The sequence below is a fragment of the Cheilinus undulatus genome, linkage group 24 (assembly GCF_018320785.1).
Source record: "Cheilinus undulatus linkage group 24, ASM1832078v1, whole genome shotgun sequence".
Taxonomy (NCBI): Eukaryota; Metazoa; Chordata; class Actinopteri; order Labriformes; family Labridae; genus Cheilinus; species Cheilinus undulatus.
In genome coordinates this window covers 6,538,299-6,563,207 of record NC_054888.1, presented here as the reverse complement: position 1 = coordinate 6,563,207, position 24,909 = coordinate 6,538,299, and the positions used below count along the sequence as shown (strand labels likewise).

General features: G+C 39.4%; 1 protein-coding gene across 5 annotated transcripts in view; it reads right to left on the bottom strand.

The window, feature by feature from the left end:
• The window catches only part of b3galt1a (UDP-Gal:betaGlcNAc beta 1,3-galactosyltransferase, polypeptide 1a), a 240,692-nt gene that overhangs the window by 167,070 nt on the left and 48,713 nt on the right, over window positions 1-24,909 (bottom strand). For all 5 annotated transcript variants that reach the window (XM_041781535.1, XM_041781538.1, XM_041781537.1 and 2 more), the window contains one exon: window positions 7,447-7,522. The gene's annotated coding sequence lies outside the window, so the exon portion shown is untranslated. The remainder of the gene's footprint in view (window positions 1-7,446; window positions 7,523-24,909) is intronic.

The following is a 24,909-nucleotide window of genomic DNA, read 5'->3' as shown; positions in this document are numbered from 1 at the left end:
CACAGCTTTAAAGTGTGCAAATTAACATAATCCCATGAAGCTGTGATCATATATGCCACTGGGTTAAACTTTAATGTAGAATTTAATCACGTATTCTGTTAGTGTAGTGTTTATCTTTGTAAACTTTTAAGTCCTAACCAGATAAACTAAGATTTACCACAGGGATTACTCTGGTGCAGACTTAAAAGACACTAAGTGAAGTAAAATCATACAGATGATTCTTATGTTGCATATTCTTTTTTAAGATAATTTCTCTCATGAGTCTGAGACTCAAAATTTAATCCTCAAATTCAGAGGCGTCGGTTTTATTAGCTGAATGCCCTGAAAGGATAAAAACGGCTATCTATAAGTATGACGACTTATAGTCAGGGTCAGACTGAGGTGAGACAAAATATAAACACAGCAATCCATTACTGTCTGAACTTATGTAAACAATCTTAAATTGCTGGTACCAGTTAGTGGAAATGGAGTGCTCTAAATAGACTTCCTTGATATTTTCCTCCTTGTGTTTTCTCACTAGACATCTTTCTACTTTTAACTTCCTAGAGTCTTCCTCAGAAGGGACATGTCTTGTTGATGTCACGTGTCCCATACACAGGTTTAGTCGTCCTGTCTGATACATTAAGATAAAATAGGATATAATAGGATATGATAACATACGATATGATATTGAATCCTCTGGCAATGATACAAGATTTTCAGATATCTTCCATAATATGATTTGGACTCAATTCACGAGCCTACGATTGATATCAGACAATTGTGTGCACTTCTTTAACATTGTAAGACAAATCAAGCGTATAGCGTTAGTACAAGCAGGCCACAAAGTCAAGCACTGCCATATAATCGACATCAGCTGATCTCATGCCTTTATCAGCTGACGCCCAACTGATTGGGTCTTAGCACACTATTGGCTAATTGCACTTATGCTGCCATATTTAAACTGCTCTAGCCTGCAAACCATTTTAGAACCTTCCTCCACCCCTGCTCCTACTTTTTAATCAATGTCATTCTGTTGTCATTGATGGGTTTACTGCTGCTTCTCTCCCTGCCTCAGACTCATGTCTTGCAGACAGGCATGGACAGCCTGGGATTCTATCTTACGTCCCCATAGCTGGGTGTTTATGCTCGGGGTGTCCTGGCTAATAAGCAGCAGCAGTATGGGAGCCACTGATGAGAGGAGGACTGTAATAAACTATGGATGCTTTTATCATTCTTCGGGACTACTCCAAATACACCACAGTGGTTGGATTTTACTCTTTTAGGAGGTGGTTACAGTTGAGATCATCAGTAAGAGGGGACTAGTGACAGTAAAACTCAATTTCCATTTGTAATGTGCCATTTTAAGGTGGTGTCTTGATAATGGAGCACAGATTTGTTGGTGTTTTCGGTGGAAGATGGTATTTGGTTGTTATAAGCTGTAAAGTTCTGGCAGCAGCTCAGGTGCTAACAGGCTAACTTGGAGCTAACAATGCTATTACAAAGCTAAGACCTGCTGTTGTGTTATAAGGTGGTGCCTAGTTAACGGAGCACAGATTTGTTGGTGTTTTCTGAGAGGGTTGGTATTTGGTTGTTTTCAGCTGCTAAGTTATGGCAGCAGCTTAAGTGCTAACAGGCTAACTTAGAACTAGCAGTACTATGTGTCTTATTGCTTTTAAATGCAGGCCATTGGTCACATGAGGCTATCTTAAGCAAATGTCCGGACTGGCTGGAATTCTTGACGACTGTCGGTCATTTTGGCTGTGGAAAAAAAAAAAAAAAAAAAAAAAAAAAAAAAAAGTTTAGCAGGAACTCTGATCCCTGGATCACTTCTGGATCTGCAGGGAGAAGTGTAAAATGATGAACTAGTAAATACTGCTGATTTCTGAAAACAACAACTTTAATACTGAGTCAGAATAAGCACAAACTTCTTTTGGGGGCAGTTAAGTTTTCCCTCAGAACTAAAATAAAAGAAAAACTGCTGGCAAATACTTCTAAAAATGCTTCCTGTGTTGTTCAGTGACAGCTTGCTTTCAAAAGAAGTCAAGGAACATTTCAAGGAGCACTCAGAGAACTGCATCACGGCTGCTGTGTGCACGATTCCAGGTGATTTCACTCAGTCTGGAACCTCTCTGATAGAAAAACACTGTTTGACCAGAGCCAAGCGTTCCAGCTGTGCTTCTCCACTCAGACATGACACCCGGGGAGGAGTCTTCTTCTCTGCTGAGCATGAACAGCAGGCTTTTTTGTGGGTCATCGCATGAAATAGTGCATCGAGATGATGTGACGGTACAGTGCGAGTGACAAGGTAAAAGTGAAAATAAAGGGGTGAAGTTTCAGGCCTGCTATGGGCGCTGTTTGGGTTTCCAATTAGGGATGAAGCAGCTGAGAAGACAGACACAGGTCGAGGATGTTTCTGCACTTTAAAATGAGCCTGACAAGTGTGTTTAATTGGGCAACTCTGCAGGGTAGTTTGTATTCAAAGGAGTGTAAAAATGCTTCTGTTTGTCTTGTAATCCTACATTTATGACATTCCTTATTTATACAGGGCTGCTATCCCTAAATCTGCAACATTTTATGCTTGCGTTATGATTTATGAAGCAGAAAATGTGGCGTTATCTTCAGGAAATCCTCCTGGGTGCTCTCCGTCACCTTTATTATCCTCCCTCGTCCCCTAATGTTTTCTCTCCGGAGCTATCGCCACTTTTTCATTTGGATGAAGTGACAGCTCTGACTCAAGTTTCAATCTTTTAGGAAAAAGCAGATTCTTAAAAAAAAAAGAGAGTGGTGAAGAATTCAGTGCCAAAGTTGTCAAAATGCAAAACAAGATCCAGTGAGGGTATTGTGTAATGAGCTGCAGGAGGACATATTTCCTGGAGAATGGTGCATGTGGGATGAATGCATGAAGAAATGTGAAAGGGAAGTGATTGTTTCAGAGTTGTGTGAGGTGGTTTTGCATGCTGGCTCTGGCCGTCGGTTGAGGGGACTGATTAGCAGCAACATCTTGTGCCAAGCTACTTCTTAGCTGCACTGATTTCACCCAGCTATCTGTATTCATTTATGCATAGAGCAACTGTGGAGGATGAGTGGTGTGCAAAAACAGAATATTTTTCTTCATAGCGTGTCTGTTTCTCGCTCTGTATTCTCCACTCACCGCTGCTATCTGTGCCGTCTTCATTCCCTTTGCTGTTTCAGTTCAATACAGAGAGAAATAACATTTAGGTTCTCATTTTGTCCTTCTTTTGTGCCAGATCCTGGACTAGAAGGACTACATTGTCGTCTTTTTGGGGAGGTTTTTTAATGTTACAGTGCAGCCACCCACTGCTCAGAAAGAGTCTCAGTGTGAATAATAACTAAATGACTCGGAGAGGGGGGAAAAGCGCCATGCATTACGCGTCATCATCAGGCTTTCAGAGCCATTCTCTCTCAATTATGGGACTCATTTTTGAGGTTAGGGAGGAAAAGGAGGAAAACAAAACAAGGACATGCTGAACATGCCCTCTGAGCTGGTGGATGGTTAAACAGATCTGACTTTTAAAGCTCGCAGTCATGCAAATCAGACTGCTGAGAGGACTAAGTAATTACAGTTCCTGCAATCAATGTGATTACTAAAAATTAAAACTGAGACTCATTCTGCATGGAAAAGCTGATGGGATGGAAATCACATGCTCACTGAAAATACATGAAACAATAAGACATGAAACAAAATCACACGCTACAACACGTTATGGCTCAGTTAGGTCAGTCAAAATGATCCACCACTACCACTAGATATGATACGATGAGGTTGGAAATCAGCTTATTTGTCTACTTGCCACAGTGGCTGGTGGATTCAAAAATCTAGCAGCGTTTTTTTGTTTTTTACCAGCCACTTTAATTTAATGATCAATAATGAAATAAGGTATGATATAATAATCAGGGCTTATAATAGTCAAAGTTAAACACTATTCATTACACTGAAATGTTTCAATGGAATTCTACAGCATTATGAGTGTCTGACCTGTAAAAATTACAAATATTGTGCATGATATCCAAGATGCTCTGGCTGCAGACTGTAGATCTCAGACAGCTCCTCTAGCAGACCATACCTGCAAACTCCACATAGGACGACTGCGCCACGCACCAAAGCACCAGGGGTTTGCTCCGACCAGCTCGAGCTAAGTCTGTGATATTATTGCTTCTGCCATTGGGTGAGTACATTAGGACATTAAAAGGTTAATGTTTGCCAAAACGGTTTGTGGTTTTATAGCTAAATGTCCTCAAAAGTTTATTTTTCCTCGTCAATTGCGCCTTTGCAGCTCTGTGACCCACTGACCCCTCAGTGACCCTTTGCTCTTGCCGCAGGATGAGATGTAATGTTGATGCAGTGAGGATTTGCGATTGCATTGTGCTGTATTTTGAAAGAACCAGATATTCTACGTTTGTCACTTCCTGTTTAGAGTATTCTTATCTACGGGAACTGACGCGTTTCGGCAGCGGCCCACTGAAAATAGACCTGCAGCGAATCTGGAATGAAGCGGCGCTCCAGGGACGCGCCGCTGTGGAACTGCTCTGATAGACTAGAGAGGGAGCGATGAGCTCCACAGTACAATTCACCGGCGGATCGCGGCTCGGTCGCCGTATGTGGAAATTGGAGGTTATTGTGAGACGCTGTCTCTGTCAGAATGTAAGTGCCATAATTGGCTGGAACCACGTATTTCCAGTGTTAGATTTTTTAAAATTCAGCTTTATTTATAAACAAAGTCAGTTAGCAGTTATCTTTAGCGACACAAGCTCTAGCAAGTGTCGCTAAAGATAACTGCTAAAGTTAATGTAGCTACGCAACTTATGTAGCTAACAATAGATTTGTAGCTTTGTGAGTATAGATATTTATATGTTTGAGCTATGTTAGCTACATGATCAAGGTAGCTCTGTTATATATGTAGCTTATGCTACATAGGCTGCATTTGCTGCACAACATCATTCCGTTGTGTTACTTTGGCTGAGCAAATTCACCTAACACTGCTCAGAAATGTCAGCATTTAGCTGGTTGCAGGTGCTAATTTCCCACCCTGTCATACAGTCACAACGATAAGATGCAGTATCATTCCATGTGTATCTGACACAAATTGAAGACTTTTTAAGATGTTTTTAAGACCTGAATGAGAAAATTAATGCCACTTTTTGCACAGTGTTGTGCTTTTACTTATTTTGGAATTACACTCAGACAAAGGGAACAGAAACGGAACATCAGGTTTTTATACAGTGTTAAAAGTTCCACCTTAGCTGACTCCTGATCCAATCACAGCAGTTCTTTAGATATATCAAATGTCAAACTCACCCATCATGAGTATGCTTTTCAAATGAATATTAACGTTGCAGTTTAAAAATCCCGCCAGGACTAGGGGTTAACCACCTGTAAATTTTGAGAATCCAACACTTGATTTCCCACATTTTGGTGAATATTTGTGGCACAATGTTTGGGGGAAATTAGGACTGGGAAAATAATCAAAAATCAGATTAAATCGCCTGCTGTAATTTTTGAATCGCAAAAGGTGCAATATTTTTGACTTGAACTTTGTGTCAAAATAGCAGTTTTAAACATTTTTTTGCCGCAGAGATGTTATGCATGACATAACACGCAGTCATTTAGGTGCCATTTTTAGGAATAGTCCACTAAAAGAATCCTACCTTCTTCATTTTTGTACTTTTTTCTTATTAAATATAAGAATGACAAAAACCCTTCAGTGCAGTAATTCATATCCGAACTGCAATACAAGTCAAAATCATCAGAATTATACACGTTTAAACAACTGTTCAGCCCTTGTTTAGGAATAAAAAAAAGTTATGGAATCAACACGTAACAATTCGCAGTTGCAATATTAGGGAAAAAATCGCAGTTCGATTATTTCCCAAAATCGTTCAGCCCTAGTGGAAACAGTTAAAAATCCAAGAATACTGATCAATAATAGCTCACACTCTATTAGCTTGGATTTGTTGTTTTTTTACATGATCATTTTAAACAGAGAAGTTTTCATAAAACAAATGCAAAAGTATAATCTACAGATTCACCAAAATAAGGGGATTATCTTGTTAATCATGCAGAAAGAATACTTTTAATACTATCTTTTATTGTTTTTTTTTAAATACACTTTCAAATTTTGAAAACTTTAGCATCTCTGGCTGTAGTATGCTAACTCTACCGCTCTCTCTTCCTGCATTAAAAGCTGCGTTTCCATTGCAGTTTTTCGCGAAATAAAAGTGATATTTCTTAAATTTCGACTAAGTACAAATGAAGACAATCAATATAGAGGGTCTTGTAATTTAGCTAAAAGCAATCATAGCAAGTGAGCACATGTTGTAGCATCTCTTTTCAGCTAACAAAGCCAGGAGCATGAATACCACAACAGTACTTGATCAGTATGTAGACGATTATCATGACTTCAGCTGCCCACATGATAAAATCTTTACACCTCCCCAGGCCAAGTGGGCCTCTAAGATTTTACTCACCATTGGAGTTTATTGCATGTGATTCTACCACGAAGTATCCACCAGTTCTTATTTTCAGTGTGCCTAAGGGGATCTACCTAACTGTAATAACTTTGATATGAAGACACTTTGGGGTTATCTGGATGGCTTGCACCTTGCAGTTGGAGCAAGAAATAACAAAAATCTGTTCTGTGCCTTTTGTATGTGCTCCTGGCTCCTTGTTAGATGTATACTTTTCTATTCCATCTCACTTTTCTTGGACTCTTGGAGCACGAGACCTCTAGTAGTGTCTGAGGCTCATTTAATCTGATGCGAGTTCATGATGCACTATAGTATGAGAGCTATCAACAAAACTGATGCAAACTCTTTACACTTAGATAAAAATAAAACCTGCAACACAGCTTTAAAGTTCCACCAATGTTTTGGTACCTGACTGACGACCCATAACAACGATGCTGACAGCTCTGTAGCTGTTTAAGCTAACGTAAGCTCCACAAACTGACAGGACGAGCTGCTTCACAGCCCTGAATCCTGGAGGTCTCACTTCACAGCGTTTGACAACTCTGCGTGCCGGTTGTCTGTCATCGCACGCCAAAAACTAACAAGCTACCTGCTAGCTAACTGTCTGAAGCCGACATGAGGTGATCTGCTGGATTCTTTGTGAGGAAACAGACCCGTCACTCTGTCGGGCCTTTTATTAACAGTGAAGGGAGACTCTTTTTTTTTGCACACAGAAGACATAATAGAGTGATGCTTCCTCCAGACAGTCGTCTTTGGCCCAAATAAATAGACAGATATGCAGAGACAACTCTTCCTCAGCGCCGAGACAGCTGACTGGAATCCAGCCATCATCCACTTTCATTGTTTCACTTTTGCTTTTCCTGCCCAAGCAAATCAAAACAGGTGCAGTCTTAAATGTTTGGTGTTAAAATCTCTGTGGGCGCCTATATATATCAGCTGGAAGAGAAAACACTCTAGATATGAAGTCAAAGTCCTTACTGCATCAGTCCAGAGATCCTATCCAATCCTTGGTCCCCACTCTCTCCTCTCCATGTTTTGTCTTTCTTCTGTTGTTCTGTAAAAAAAAGGCAAAGACAAAACAACCTTTATTACACAATTTAGCTTAAAATACCTCTCTACCTTCACAAGCCTTCCTGGGACAGCTGCCAAGAAGCATCCCCACAGCATGATGCTGCCACCCCTGTGCCTCACAGTGGGGATGGTGTTTTTGCGGTGATGTGTGGCGTTTGGCGTCTTGTCTGATGGCCAAAAAGCACCATTTTGGTCTCATCAGGCCAAAGAACTTTCTTCCTCTTGACCATGGAGTCTCTCATATGTATTTTGGCTTTCCAAACACAGGTGTCTTTATACTTCAATCACTTGAAACACATTCACTGCACTCAGGTGGTCGCCATTTCACTTATTGTAAGGCTACTAGCACCAATTGGTTGGACATCTGCTCAGTTAGGTCAATCCCTTTAACCTAGGGCTGCATGATTTTGGCTAAAAACAAAATCTTGATATTTTTCTCTGAAATCTCGATTTTCGATTACGACTACGATTTTCAGTAAAACCACTAAGGACAACAGAATAAATTATTTAAATTTTTTATTTCATATATTGGCAAACAATTTGAATAAATATAAAGTACAAACCTTAAACAAAGACAGAAAAATCCCCCTAGGGATTAATAAATTGACCCCGCTTTCACCAAACTTAAAACATTTACTGTAGTTCTGTGGCTTTATTAACATAAAAGAGATGCTTTCTCATTTTTTTTCCAATCATTATTAACTCTTTAGTTAAAGGGGGAGGGGCTTCATATTGGTCTTTGCCCTGGGCCTCCAAATGACTAAAACCAGCCCTGCCTCACACCTGCAGCTCTCCAGACACATCGTTTCACCCTGCTTCATTTTGGAGCTTTGGTTTTATATTTCTGCTCTTTTGACAATATTTATGATCATTAGTGCATTAAAGATCAAATAAAACGCCCACGTTTGTACAAATTTCACTAGATATGACGTTATCTCCACATGCGATCCGTGTGTGTTATAGGCTGCTCATTGATGACGCACATCGGCGTAATTGTCATAAGATCTGGGTGTGAGAGCATCGGCAGGATGTGGCTGGAGAAATAGTTAAAACGAGGAAATGGGAAACTTCAGATTAAACACGGCAGCACACTTTAATGAATGACCTCATTGAAGAGACTCTCTTACACACACTCCTTTGTCGAGCGCATCCGATGGTAATAAGATACGGATTTAAAATAATAAACACTTAAATTTGGAAGTTAAAGCCTGTCTTCTTTATGTGGGCAACAGATTTATTGATGTGACTTCCATGAATCTTTACTGATGACAGTGTTTACCTTCATGAAGTGTTTTAAGTTTGTGCAGCTGTCTGTCAGTCAATGGAGGCAGCGACACTGCACCTGGCTACTCGGGGGCTCCGTGGTTACAGAAACAAGAGAGGAAATTATAAAATTAATGAACAGAAAAGCTCAGAGTAGTGCTGGCCCATCGGCTTTTTGAAGTTGCCCCGGGCATTCGGGCAACTGTTAATGTCGGACCCTCTATGTTGTAAGCGCGCAGCGTAATTACCCTAGTTAAAGGGAAAGCCGATTTTGCGATGTTCATATTTTTAACATCGTCCAAACTAAAAAATCCGATTACGATTTAATATCGATTTATCGTGCAGCCCTACTTTAACCCCCTGATCCCTAAGCTATGTTTTAACCATTGTGTCTCACCTGGACTTGTTGTCTTACAAAGCTTAGAAAACAGCAGCCCTGTGGTGTAGTCAGGCTCTAAACATCCTTTTCTTCAGGACTATGTGAGCTTTAAGAATATGTGTGCTGCAGCAATGCCATTTAACCCTATAGAACCCAGCGTAGCGCTGGCGCTACGATAAGCATATCCATTTTTGATTGGCGGTAGATTTGAAACAGGATAAGATAGATCGATCATTCTTCAGCATATAAAACCTGGGGAGATACTCTAACATTTCACACATTCACCATGTTTCAGAGCGCTTTTTTATTGCAGTGATGGGTTTTCAAAAATACACAATAAAACGCAAAAAAAAAAATTCTTTAAAACGAGACCACGGGTATTTGCAGCACTTCCTACGTTGAAATAAAAGTCGTCACGTTGTGGGCATGACCCGTCACATGATTCTTAAGTGTCCCTACCTCATAGGCTCCCCACACCAACAACAGGAAGTGGTGTATTTTCCCGGGAGTTGTATTTTTTTCCACAGAATACATTGAAGAACTTAGCCTGCCCATGTTCTTGCCCTCTCTCTCACTTCACCCCTGCGTTTTTAACAAAAACACTCAGACACACAACCCACACACACCAGACATCCATCACACACACCTTTCGCATACTTCCACACATATGTAGTTATGGATTTGGTCGTGCCAAACAGTTTTAGAGCTGCTGCGAAGCTTTTGAAGTAATTGCAGCCTCAGATGAAGAGTCCAACTACTCATCTGGCTCATTTTTTTTTTTTACAAGTTACAAAATCAGCGATATCTCAAAAAACAAGTTATGCACAGACTCCAAATAAATTTCCTATGGTGCCAAAGGATATTGTGCAACTTTTTTACATTTACAAATTTGAGGGATACAGCTGTGCAATTTCTGTATTTTGAAACATATGCAAAAAAAAAAAAAAAAAAAAAAAAAAAATATTTAAGATTTTCAATTTTTTTTTTTAGGTTTATTGCACTTTTAGGCAATTCATTGTAGTAGTTAAGACATAAGTCAATACATATTATTAAAATTTGGGATATAAGGGTTATATTGATGTAAAGCAAATAAACATACTCCCAAAAATGGCATTACAGTATGTAAAAATGTAAGAATATGTCCTGGCTGACTTGCACAATGGTAGGTTTTAAAGGGTTAAATCTTTTAAAAAGTTACCAGACTTTAAACAAAAGAAAAGAAAAAAAAACAATCCGAAATTAAAACTCAGTTTTAATTTCAATTCTAATTTTTTATATGTTTCATACTGTAAACCAGGGCTATTCAATTACAAATTCAACTGGGCCAAATTTTAAAATCAAGAAATGTCTCTGGGCTGGACATGTTCAGCGCCCAGTAAGCAGCTGGTAATGTCAAATTTCGAACCAATAGAGATCAACTTGATGAAAAATGTGCACTTCTTATTTATAGTCTCCTTTTCAAATATGGCAGCATGACAAAAGCACATCAAAAAGTGCATGGTTCATCACCTGGGGTCTTGGACCTCAGGTTGGGAACCAAGAACCTATGACCAAACAGCTGTGTTGTCCTAACATTAGTAATCAGAAGAGGACAGACTCTATGAATGAGCACGACTTATTTCCCCCATCACTTCAGTCTGGAGTCGTCCTGCTCTGTACCGCTGCTTTGCTCTGCTAATGAAGACGAATGAGGCTCCATGTTTACTTGTGTATGAGGCGTGAACACGCACCCGTGTTTGGAGGGAATATTCAAGTTTATTTACAGAATTATAAGAGACACTTGAAGATGCCCATCTCTACATGCTGCTACATCAGTGCCTCACCAGCAGTAAAACCAAAGCCATAGAGGTAGAAGTGGATGAGGAGCTGCTAATAAGGAGAGCAAACAGTCCTGTGCCTGAGGCCGTTGTTACTGCAAAGACAACTAATAGGTACAATGAGAAAAGAACTATTACACCATCAGATGTGGATTTTTCCTCACAGAAAATCATTTCTCCATTGGATTGAAATAATTTTATCAGTTAAATGGGTTTAGAAACAAGCTCCTGTAAAGTGAGCCCAGTCTTTGTTATTTCTAATTCTCATTTCGGCTGAAATTTCTGACTTTTTGAGGCTGAAAAGGATTGCTGCACACCCTGGCACCATCCTTCCTGCATGCTCGCTGCCACATTTGTTAACATGGAAACATCAGCCGCTGAATGTATCCGTGAATGTGCATCAGAAAAAAATAAACAAACATACACAGCTATGCAAACTGAAAAGGTTCATAACACAAGAGGAAAAATAACAGCAGCGCTGGCAGCTAAAGGCACAGCCGCCGCACCTTGGCGGCTTTTCAAACTCCCAGCGACAAACAGACTGCAGAGATATGACGGCGAGGATTAGCATTTCACTCCTGGTGATTCGCTGTGAATATTTAATAAATACAAGATTTCATCAAAAGTACCTGCAGGGCACAAAGACACCAAAATGAAATATTACTCCTTATTTTGAGCATTTATGTGATCAATATTCATCACGCTGCTGCTTCCCTGCCTCTGATATCACCGTGTAATCTAGATAATGCACACTTCTGAGGCTAATTTAAATCCCTCCAGTCCCAAACACCACATAAAGTCCTGTTGTAGTAAATCCACTGCCCTGCCTCGGTGAAGCTGCACAGTAGAAAAATGTGTGTGGTTCAGAGAGGTAAGCCAAGAGTCCAATTGGCCTCATTAAGCAACTAAATAACGATGACAGTAATGACGGTGACTGTAGAAGTTAGCTGAATGGGAATGACCAATTAAAGGTAACACCTGATTAAATGAGAAAAGACACAATGAAGGCAGAGGCTGCAGCTCAAGACACAGTCGCTGACTGCAGCCCTCTGCACTACCATCATCAAAACATCGGCAGAAACGCCGTTTAACGCTCCAATGGACTCCTGCAGGCCGTCAGAGCTAAAGAGAGCTGACGCAGGAGAAGGACGGCATAAAGGTGTGTGCTGAGGAAATACACACGACTGACCAAGAAAGGAGCCAATCAGGCAATAAATCAATGATCAGATCTCTCTGAGGAGGCAGACAAAAAGGCCATTAGTAAGAGTCTAATCCTGTTATTATGAATGGAACATGGTTTGTGTAGATCTGTAGTTAGCCCTGCTTTTGACAGTTTTTCTTCTTTCTACTGTACCAGAGAAAAGCAGAGCTGCCTCCAGGACCAGCACATAACAGACGCACTGGTATCAAAATCCAAAACTCTTAAAAAAGGCCCAATAAAGCAGAACAAAACACACTGGGTCTCACAAAATTCAGTTAAAACCTGCAAATCTAAATTTGACGACACAGCACCACTCTCCTGTGGATCTTAGGAAGCAGTGATCTAGACCAGGGGTTCTCAGCCTTGGGGTTGGGACCCTTTGGGGGTCATGAGACACTGAGAGGGGGTCTCCAGATACCTTTAAAAAAACTATTAATATTTTTACACCAATTTTGCCAAATTTTAACCGATTTCATCACTTTTTCCCACCAGTGTTATCAGTTTTAACACATTTTTGCAACTTAAAACCCGTTTTTTGTCAATGTTAAACCATCTCCACCACTTTTTTTCTGCCTGTTTTTGCCACTTCCAAACAAAATCTTGCAACTCTCCCTATTGTTGGCTCTGTTGTCCCATTATTGCCATCACTAACCCCTCTTTACCACTTTTTACGCCACATTTCACAATTTGATTTGCCCATTTCACCCGTTTCTTCTAGATTCTGTCTCAGCTAACCCTTTTTTGCCAGTTTTTATCAATTTTTCATCCAATTTAACCAAATTTCCACCTATTTTCTGCAACTGTAACACCATTTCAGCCACTTTTTAATCCCTGTTTGCCACTCAATATGCCCCTTTTTGCCACTTTAACCCATTTTTGCCATTTTTTGTGGTTATTTTTGCCACTTTTATCTAATTTTTGGCACTTCTAACCCATTTCTGCTACTTTTAAAATCCAATTTCACCACCTTTACCACTATTTTTTTTCCATTATTAACCCATTTAAGCTATTTATAACGTATTTTAATTCTGTTTTTATCAAAATAATTTACATTCTTAAGAGGGCTACTTACTACACAAATGAATTAAAAAGATATTTGTTTCTTTGATAAGTATATATCACAGCTAAACTTTACAATGGACCATGATTTTGATGACCCCAGTTTGCCTGAGCCCCAGAAACCTCCTTTATCCCCGCTAATGGGCGGCCTTGTCTCCACATGACTGTTCTTGAATGTTCACGGCTGAGTTCAGGTCCAGTGGGGGTCCCCGGTCTCTGGAACCTTTATTTTGGGGTCGCGGGCTGAAAAGGTTGAGAACCCCTGATGTAGACAGACTTTTATAGGAAACATATTTTTATGAACAGCCATGTCAGCTTGTAGGGATGGGAATCACAGGGGAGCTCACAGTAATGAGATACGATGAACACAACAGGATGTGAAATTTATAACATTTTTTACAATATGAAGGATGCAAAACAATGCAATATGACATGATGCATGGCCTTCAATCTTTATTTGTATTAGGAGTGGGAAGTAAACCGCTATTAATAGGTTGTTTGCAATCACAAAATTAGTACCCGCAAAAGTATTTTATCATAATGGCGTTTCATCCACATGAGCCTGAAAATGCTACATCCTGAAACCGGCTTCCAGAGTGAACAAATCTGTATAGGGCAACCGTTTCATCTCCATATGTACAACCAAACACATCCTTCCTGAAACGATTACATCATAGACCACTTAACCCACACTTGCAAGCCCACCCAACAACAGTAATAACCATTTACATGACTGTGGCCTTCCACTGTGAGCATGGAGAACAGAACATGTTCTTAGATCCACTGTGGAGCACAACCAGAGCAGCAACCAGGAGAAATGTGTGGGTAAGAGAAAAGTTTTAGGTGCGCTTGCTCCATAATCTTCTTCTGTTTTTAGTGCATTTCAGCGGCAGCGTTGCAGTAAAAGGGGCAGGAGACTTTGTGTCTGGGAGATGGTCTCTTTCAGTCTTTTCAGAAGCAGATTGAAGGTGTTGGAGAAAAACGCGTCAGGGTGTAGATGGTTCTGACTGATCACTTTGTGCTCTGTGATTCACGACTGGTTGATCTGTGTTTGTATGTGTCATGTGTTAGTCTGCACGTCTTAACCAGGACACTTGTAATGAGATTCTTGTTTTCAAAGAGGCTTTCCTGGTGTAATAAATCTAAATAAATAAATTCACAAGACAGGAAACAATACACAGCCAAAAATAGCTGTATTATTGTAAAACAGTGATCATGGGATAGATTAGACTAAATGCTTTGCTTTAAATTTGTGTGATTTAATGTCATGGTACAACAATTCTTCAATAAGAAGATCAGGTAATTTAAAATACTGACACCTGATGAACTGAAGAGTCAGGAAGTAGTGAGCCAGGGAAGTTAAATTAAAATACCAAATCTAATTATAAATACCACTATTAATCACAGGGATGATTGTTACTGTAATACTTGAAAACAGAAATCTAATGACATTTTTAATCACTGGACTATGATCAATAATGCAATTAAATCTTCTGAAAAGTTCAAAACCATCTTTTAGTTGCTTTTAAAAAGAAACATAAAATTCACGTTTTAAACTATCTCTGCCTCCAAATTTCACTCCTGCATTGTTTTTGATTTTCCATTGAAGGCTTGGTTAGAAATAATCCAATTATTGTTGTATGTCATTACTGAAAATAATAGCTAGTAGCTCCCTGCAAAAACACTATAACTCACAAACACCCACAACATGATCAATATTAATCTGAATTTTGGAATTAAAATGCAAAATAAACCTCCAGACAACAGATGGAGACAGCTCTGACTCACAACAAGCAGCCAATTTACCACACGTCCACTATTTCCCATGATGCAAATGAGTCCCTTGGAGGTCTGAGGGCCCAGTTGGACGGCAGCTGACCGTCTGTGTCGTTAACGTGTGAGAGTTTGACCGTGTGCTCCGTCAGCAGGAGATCACCAAGTTTTCTGACAGCTTGTCTTCAGGCCTCATGTCACGTAATGGATGCTGGCACCCACGCAATTGTGGTTTATTGATAAAGTTATTGATTAAAATGAAGCAGTGGGTCTGAAATGTGTTTGTGAGTCCTGGGCTTTAAGTTCATGAGGAAAATGTGATGTTTATAACACCATGTCTCAATGATCGACTGATGCCTTTGTGCACCCACAGGAGGCATCAAAAGCAACAGCGCTAACAGTCTCCGGCTTTGTTTCCATAACTGAATACAATGAGACGCCAGCTTCAAACTCTGCATCCAAATGGAGCCACAAACAGCACATGGGCCATTAAAGAGTGAGCAGTAATACCAGCGTCTCCCCGCTACACCAGCGTCTTTTGATTTATGATTGGGCTCAACTCCTCACTGTACCACCAAGCAGCCGTGCTGATGTTTCCCCCGAGACGCATCTGCAATAAAATGAACTGCCATTGTTTTTCCCGCAGAACCGTACAAATTGCCTCATCAAAGCCGCAACATGGGTCCTCCACCTCTCGCCGTTAATCAGTGGGAGAGACGGAGGCGCTGTGAAATTCTTTTGCATTTCCTGGAGTTGAGAAGAGCATCAGGCTGTGTTGTTGTTGCTTCTCTTGTTTTCAGACAGATATCTGAAAATGCAGTGGTGTTATGAGAACTGGTGGCACTTGTTTTCAATACAAAACAAATGAAGTCCAGCCTTTTCCAGCTCTCAGCATCCTGACCAAACAAGATAAAGAACAGGCTGGGTTTCTCATATTACCATAGGAGAAACCAATCTGACTTGCCGTTAAATAGTTAGTAATAATAGCAGGACAGGATTCCTTTACGTTCATCTGAGAGTGAGCAGAAGTCAACTCTCTTCATCTACAAACAATAAACAGTGTTGAGAACAACACAAATAACTGAGATCATCATTAAGAATGGGACTTTATCATTACTGAATTATACTGCCACTCTGACTCATGCGATGTCACTGTTAAATCATTGGTGCCAAATATTGATGTTATATTAGAAAATAAAATATGATCTCCTGAGCAGATTCCCCTGGCATTTCAGTTTACCAAATCACTGCTTCATGATTAGTAGACTTCAACATTTTTGGTGTTTTTTATATCATTGAGTGATTACATCATATTACAATGTAACATATGAGAAGGAAAATCTATATGTCTTGTCTGAGCCACAAATTGTAACATACTGTCTTAATTATAATATAAGATGATGTAATGTACTAATAACATATCAAATTTTATTATAAAATACATCTTATTATAAATCATATGATATTATAATTTATGTAACATAACGTGGCATAATTTAACATACCATGACACGACATAACATGACGTAACAAAGGGTGATGTAACATAATGTGTATTGACATATCCTGACGTAGCATAACATGGCATAATGTAACATAACGTGACACAATATAATGTGACGTAACATAACATGGTGTAACATAACGTGATGCAACATAACATGACGTAACATAACGTGATGTAACATAACGTGACGCAAGATAAGATGGCAGCATAACGTGCCGCAACACTGACTGATGCAACATAATGTGACACAACATAACGTGATGCAATGGAGAGAGATATCTTAAAGATACAGTACAGTACTCTTTCCTTCCCACCTCTTATCTTCACAGTTTTATCCAGACAATCTAGTACATTTACAGAAATGTTAACTTTTTTGCACTATCCCTGTAAAATAAAAATGAATTAAATCAACATTACGCCTTAGATTCTGACAGCAGGAAACCCTCACCCACTGTAATCCCTGACCTGTGAGTTAAAGAGGAAAGACTCCCAGCTAAGTGTCTTGCATTAGACACGTCGTTGTTCCAAATGACATTCTGTGATGGAAATCTCTCCACCGCCTTCGCCCTAAATATGGAACCGATCCATAAATGAAAGACGCCACTTTGGGAATAAATTAGACATGCTGCAGGCTGAATGCTAATAACCGTGTTAACCTTTCTTAACAAAGTTCTTTTGACATTCACTTGTTCAGAGAGGAAACCAGAGAAAAGGGCCTGCTGTAATTTTCACCCAACTGTTCTTTTTAATTTTTTCTCCTCTTTATGTTCGCAGTTTTCTTTTCTAATTGGGATGAGAGCTGTGAGGACGAGACACTTGAATTTCATTAAATTACCAAAGATGGATTTAATTCCGCACGCCTATGTGCAGCATGATTGGGCGATTTTTTGCCCAGGCATGTGTGAGATCTTGAATTAATTGCGCTTCTGTGTGAAGAGCAAGGCTGCCTTTATTATTCTTCAGTTGTCTGATGAGCTATTTGGATTGTGCAGTGTAGAATGCACGCTGCAGAAAACTCACTGAGATTAGCTCAGATCAACCGCTTCCCAGCTTGTGTGCTTGAGCTGCAGCGGAGAGGGTTTGTAAAAGTGAGAGTTATGCAAAGAGTTGGTGACACAACAGGATTTGAGCTCGGCTTCTCTTATACAGCTGAGAATAAAACAAGCTATTTCCCCGAGTCTAGACCTGAGGGGCCAGTTAACCTCAGCACAAAACACTCAGACAGGCAGCAAATGAAACTTTCTGTAAGATCGAGCCATTTAGCCTCACGCTGACCAAAATTTCATTAAGTTTGATAATACCTCAGAGTAAATAAATCCACCATGGCCTGACTGTGGAGTTTATTCACAGGAAGAAGTCACCATCTTTATAAGTCACAAGAGACGATTTAAGGCCCACTTATTTTGCATTTCTGGTGTCCTGCTGGGACTGTGAAAGATGAGCAACATTCCTCTGTTAAATCTACCCAAGGCTTTTTCATAAGCTTCTTTAAATCTAGCCTGATGCGTAGTTTTAAACCCATTCACTAGCTCTGCAGACATGAACTCAGTCAGTACTCCAGACATATTAACCTTCATCTGGACTCCGGCTCAGATAGGACGGTTGGTAGCACAAGGTTTTAAGGATTGTCTGTATGTGGTGTGTCACAATGTAGTGCACAGAGAACTAAGATCCTGAATATCATCTAATAAAAGCATCATCATTGCTTTTAAGGTAAATTTTTACGTCGATTACAAGGTATACCCGTCTCATCTGTAATGATGTAAAGCACTGATCATCAACTGGAGGCCCGGGGGCCATATCAGGCCCCCCAAAGCTTCCTGTCCGGCCCCCAAATGATCAATAAATTCAGACAAGAAGGAAAGAAGATGGTTTCAAGAGAATCCTTTGGCTTTAAATGTCTGCAGCTGTTAAATCCATTGCAAAAATGACTAATATTGAAACAGTTTTGGACTGACTTAGCATTTAAATTGTTTTAATGGTAAATATAAGAGCTAATTTTAGTAAATATTAAAAAAGGGGATTAAGGTTTGCAGAAATGTAGCCAAAATGGCCAGATTAAGTGATGAAAAGGGGTTAGAGGGTATTAAAAATGGGTGCTAAGTGGCAAAATGGGTTGTGGAGTGACATAAACAGACGAAAATTTGCAGGGAAATGTGCAGGAATGTGCCAAAAATTGGTAAAAGAGAAAAAAGGGAAAAGAGAAACAAAAATGGGTAAAAAGAGGCAAAAATTATGCAAAAAGAAATAAAAAGGGGTCAAAAAGTTGCAAAAATTGAGTGTGACACAAAAGGGATAAAACATGCAGGAAATGGGGTTTAAAAGGGGTTAACGAATAGAAAAAATAGGGTTAAAGAGGCAAAAATTGGAAAAAGTATCAAAAATTGGTTAAAAGTGGCAAAAAATATAGCTGAAATAAGTGTTAAAGAGTGGCACAAAGGGGCAATAACTGGCAGGAATGATGCAAAAGGGGTAGAAGAGTGGTAAAACGGGTAAGGAGTGGAAAAAATGGTACAATATTGGCAAAAATGGTCCAAAAAAGTAATGAAAAGGGGATACAAAGTGGCAAAAATAGAAGAAAAGTGGCAAAGATTGAAAAAGAGTGACACACAGGGGGTTAAACATGCAGGAAAAGTGGTTAAAGAATGGCAATGAATTGGTTAAAGAGGCAAAAAGTATCAAAAAGGGTTAAAAGTGTAAAAAATGGGTTAATATTGGTGCTTAATCTCCATTGGGCAGCACCCAGCCACTTCTGTTGTCAGGCCAGTCTCCTTGTGGCCTGCTACATTATAGATAACATGGGCAGATCTAATTGGTAATGACTACAAATGTCCTTATCCAAATACTGCAATAATATTTCAATCAGACCAAAATATTTATTTCATTTTTGTTTATGTGAAAGTCTGGCCCCCAGAGTTTCTGTCAAGACTAAATCTGGCCTTTGTGCAGATGTACTCGATAACCCCTGATGTAAAGCTTGGCTTCTATGCTGGTACTCTGTCTTGTTTTCATAGACAGGAACCTCCTGAAACCCTGCTTAGAAAAGTCTGAATCATCCCTTTCAAACAGGACAGAATCAATTTAGAAAAAGTTTTAATAAAGGCTTTTACATGTTTCTGTCAATAAAACCTTCAAATAGTGATTTATTTTGCATTTAGAGTAAAAAACAAGGACTGAACTAGACAGACATCCTTCTTTACTACTGATACCATCTTTTTATAAGCTAAGAAATGAATCCAACAACCATCTCAGCAGTTATCTTAAAGGTTACCTTTCATTATATGAATTTATGGAGTGAAATGAATTGATTAACAGGTTTAATGTCAGAAAAACTTTCTCAACTGTCAGTCCAAGCATCTTCTGTCCACACAAACATCCGTTAAAGATTATATGAAACAACAGAATCAGTGGTAAATGTCAAAAGCAGCCCAACTTAGATGAGTACAAAATCAGCAGCAACCAAAATAACAGAAAACAAAGTTCCTCACTGGAGCTTTACGTTACTTATTTTTCTGTCATGTTTAAGTTTTGGACTATTCCAATATAAAATGATTTGATTGGGATGAAGGGAAATAAGGGTCATGATGTTTTGACGCCACCATCATAAAGCGTATGAGATTGTGATGCGGTAAGACGATTCCAATTTGCAGAGCTGTCAAGAGTACCAGAATTTTAAACTGTGACATAATACTAGAAGAACAATCTCACAATTCCCATTTTGATACAGGAAATCAAAAAGGATACCAATTCATGGTGGTTACCCTTCAGTACAAACATACAGGGCAACAGGTTTTGGCTCAACCGCTTCTGAAGTTTTGTAAAATCCAGATCATAAATTGTTCTACTAAAAACTTCATTTTTCCCCACGACTTGCATCAAAATGTTAAACCGCCATAAACTCTGGATTCTTCTCATACAAAGTGAAACTATTAAGACTTCTTTTTCTGTTTTAAACATGGTGATTAAGGCTTAAAGCTCTGGATAATCAAAAATCAACCATCTCAAAATATTAGCATGTTAGGTTTCTGAGTCTTATTCTCTCACTCTGGTTCAGTACACACAACTGCAATCACGGGGAAGACTGCTGACTTGACCACTGTCAGAAGACAAAAACATTCACCCTCTACAGCTGGTGGCCTGCCGACCACATCAGGCCCCCCACATCTTTCCATCCGGCCCCCAGAACTTTATCAAACTCAGAATATTCAGAGGAGAAAAAATGTTGAAGTTGAGGAACAATTAAGATTGGAAAAACTGTCCAGATTGGTTTAATATTTGATCCATTTCACAGAGATATACCTGTCAGCCCTCACTGGCAAACAAGATACATGAGAATCACAAACTTATCAGTTCAGTCTTGATGAAAATTCTGTTTTTTTTACTATTTTTTCTCATTTTTGCCACTTTTCACCTATTTAAGCTGCCTTTTGCCATTAAATGCCACTTTTTTCCCAAATTTTTGCAACTCCTTGTTGTTTTTTTGCCCATTCCCCCACCTTTGGCTGCCTTTTGCCCATTTAAGTCACTTTCCACTCATTTTTTGTCATGTTTTTACCACTTTGGACCATTTTTGCTCCATGTAACACATTTTTGACTCTTCTCACCCACATTTTGCCACTTTTTGTCCTTTTCTTCCACTTTTTCTCCCCCATTTATGTCGCTTTTCACCCAGTATTAATCTTTATATGCCAATTTTGCCCCTTTCCACCGTTATTTGATACTTTTTGACCATTTTGCCCCCTTTCACTTATTTTTATTGCCACTTTAACCCATTTTTTGCCACTTTTACCACTTAGATTGTGGCTCTTGTAAAGGTGTTTTTCAACAGTTTGGCTCTTTGGTTGAGAAACACTGCTTTAAATGAATAATAGAAAAGACCATGTTTATAGTAATCAGTAGCTTAAGGCAAACTTTTTATTCCTCTCTCATAGTGCATGTCTGCACTTTTAAATGTGTTATCAGTTTGTTTGTCCTGATGTAAAATGCTCCCACACACTAGAGGAAAATGGGTGGAAATGTTATTGTAGCTGGTGTCCAGGGGAACCAATTCTTCCAGTAGGAACTGCTGACTTCACTGCAATGTGCTAGTGCATGCCAATAAAGTCATCTGTGGTTCTGAGTCTCCTGATAAGTCAGCCTAGCTGTAAGGAGCAGAATAATACGGACAAAGAAAGCTTTATCTTAAACAAATACCACATCAAAAAAGGGGGAAGATCAAATGGATGGGTTTTACTGTGACAAAGCTAACTGCAGTGTGCTCCTGCAGAAGAGAAACTTTCAGAATCCTCAAATAACCTTAAAGCAAAGAGGGCACAGCTGAGTGAAAGTATGTTTTCAAACTCAAGCTTCATCCTTCCCCCCAAACCCCTCCAAAAAAGATTTTTCTGTGAACCTCAGCCTCTAAATCCCAGCTGCCAATCCAGCTGCAATCCCTCTCACACAGAGCTTTTCACACAAAGGAGCCTTTCCCACTAAACTCTCCAAATCGTGAGTGTGATGTCTCCCACTGTGGGCTGTGAAGATGCACGGCCGGGCTTGATTGCTGTCCGTTTCTCATAATTACTGCGTTACACTTGTTGCCCCCGCAGAGCGCCGGGTCGTCTTCCGCCGGGGCTGTCGTCGGCTCACCTCTATCAGCAGAGCGTGCTGGGAAAATCAGCCGGGGGAGGCGGGCAGAATAATGGCGTTTGCGTGCCGGCGCCTCACACCTCAATAAACACGGAGAAATGTAAATGAAGAGGGCATCGCTCTGGCGTGATTACAACAGATGTGACCTCCTGCCTCGCTGAGAGATGGAGAGGTTTGCTTTGCAGAGGCGGTGTAGGAGGATGCTGTGATGACTTAAAACATTTCATCTGCAAGATTATTTCCTTTATCAATCTGAGATGCGGCTTCAGAAGCTGTCGCATCACCTTCTTTATTGATCTGAAGAAACTCTAGAAATGTCACTTCAAAAATAGCTTCAAATAAAACCCACAGAGTGAGCAGGGCAACAAATAAACCCAACAATGACGCTCCATGGGAACCAATATGGCGGCAAACATTAGCTGCAGCAGTGCTAAGCCGGGGCTTTTTATTGCTTCTGAGAGTTACAGTGTAAAGAGTATTATAAAGGCATACACAGGAGATTACGCCGCTAATCTGCTCCAACAACCACACTGTCATTGATTATTAAAGGCCCAATCTATAATCCAAAAGCACACAGGAGGGGGGACGCCGCGCCGCTGCAAAAGCTCCTGTAAGCCTTCATTTAGTCTTTGTTTTAATACAGAGACAGACAGCTGGGATGCTTGATAACAAGTTTGTGATTTATCTTAGAGGATGTATGCTCTTGTGAGTAAAATATTATTTGGATATTTGCACAGCGGAAAGACAAATTTTTTAAACCTTTAATCCTATAAATTCAGTTGTACAGCTTTTTATGGCACTAGAAGTCTGCTATAGAAGAAGTTTGCCAGCTCCTATATCGGCATTTTAGCCTATTGTGAAGACTTTCCTCAAATTTAACTTCTTACTGATTCAAATACTGATGTGTTTCCACATGACTCTTCATATCTAGAGTTCATCATATTCAGAGATCAATATTCAGCATAATGAATGTTGCTGATCTATGCATGAGATTGGGAAAGGTGAGCAACAGGTAGTGTCAGAGCATCTCCTTCAGTCAACAGTTCTTCTTTTGAACTGTAAAGACTATTCTTACTGCACAAGTAATTTGAGTTCGCAGATGGATCGCTACATAAATCCAATGCAAATGGTTCAGACAGAAAACAGAGTTGAGAAAGTGAAACCATCACTTTGTGGCTGTCACACATCAGAATGTTAAACAACACGAGCTTATTAGTAGATTATGGAGGTAAAAGGAAAGGCTGAGGTCATTGAGCCTCATGTTCATCCTTTATTTGTGGGCATGATAGCTTATAAATGACCTGAGGGATGCTTTTGTTCAAACTTTGGACCATTGTCTCAAGCTGAACCCATTAGATTTTGAAGATCATAGGTCAAAGGTTAAGGAAACAGGGCCTCATGTTCATCCCTTGTTTGAGATTTTCTTAAATCTTTGCATTAACGTCCACTAGAGCTGGGCAATTAAACGAAAAATAATCGAAACCGACATTTAGAGCCTATAACCGATGTAAATCTGCCGTGTCAATTATTTCATTATCTCCCTTGTATTATCTCTCTCTAATGTACCAGCCACTTTAAAACAAACTACTAGCTGTGTAGTCACATGATAAGAAGCCAGGTGTCACAAGTCATGTAGTCTGCTGGAAACCCAAGAGAAGAAGAAGTGTTAGTTTCATTCCAGCTGATGTGTTTTGATTTCAGTTGTCTCAGTAAATAACCATAAACTGATCATCACTGCATGTTCCTTTCAGTTATCTGTTTGAAAATTATACAAGTATTTTATAGAACAAACAGAGTCAGAGGCTGAGGGTGGAATAATCGTTCATTAATCCTAATCGAGGTAAAAAGCCCAATTAATTGTTTAAGTGTCAATTTTTTTATAATGGTTTACACAAATCCTCCTTTTTGTGTTTTATGTATGTTTTTCTTTATCAAAATGAGTGACATAAAAATGATAATGTCCCTGAACAAAGCAAATGACATCACATTTACAATACAAGCAAAAACAGTTAGCTCTTTCTATCTAAAACTGATGAAGCCAGGCTACCAGCTGTGATCAGCTGGTAGCCAGCCTCACCTCCTCCACCCCAGCCGCCTCCTTTATAGCTTAGAGCTTGTTACACCCCAATATTCAGATTCATGCTACTATGAAGGAATTGCTTCTGAAATAGTTTCATTGTTTTCAGTACACATGGTCTTACTCATGGAATTATTTATTGTTTGTATTTGTCAAAAAAAAACACAAGATTAACCCAAGAATAATCGTATATTACATCGCAATCTCAATATTTAGGAACAAAATCACAATCAAATTATTTTTGCAAATCATTCAGCCCTAACGTCTACTACAACTCAGAGATGAACTGATCAGATTTCAGAGGGTAAAGGGCCTCATGTTCATATCTGTGACTCACACTACTGCAGAAAACATTCTAACCCCTTTTCTTAACCGTGATATGCACTTTCACTGTAGGGATAACCACCAGTGTGTCAGCTCTAGTTGTAAATATCAAACAATATTAATAGCTCTTAATATCACACAGGGAGAAAATTACAAGTCCTAGGCTCCCAACATTTTGTCCGTTTTTTTTTTTAATTATTAGTAAAAATGGCAAGCAAATTCTTGCACACAGTCCAAATTTCCTTAATATTTTGGCAACACACTTACTTGTTTAATTCAAACCACATTCTCTCTCTCTTTTGCCTGAAGCAGCTTGTGGTTAAAAATAGAACTGAAGATCTG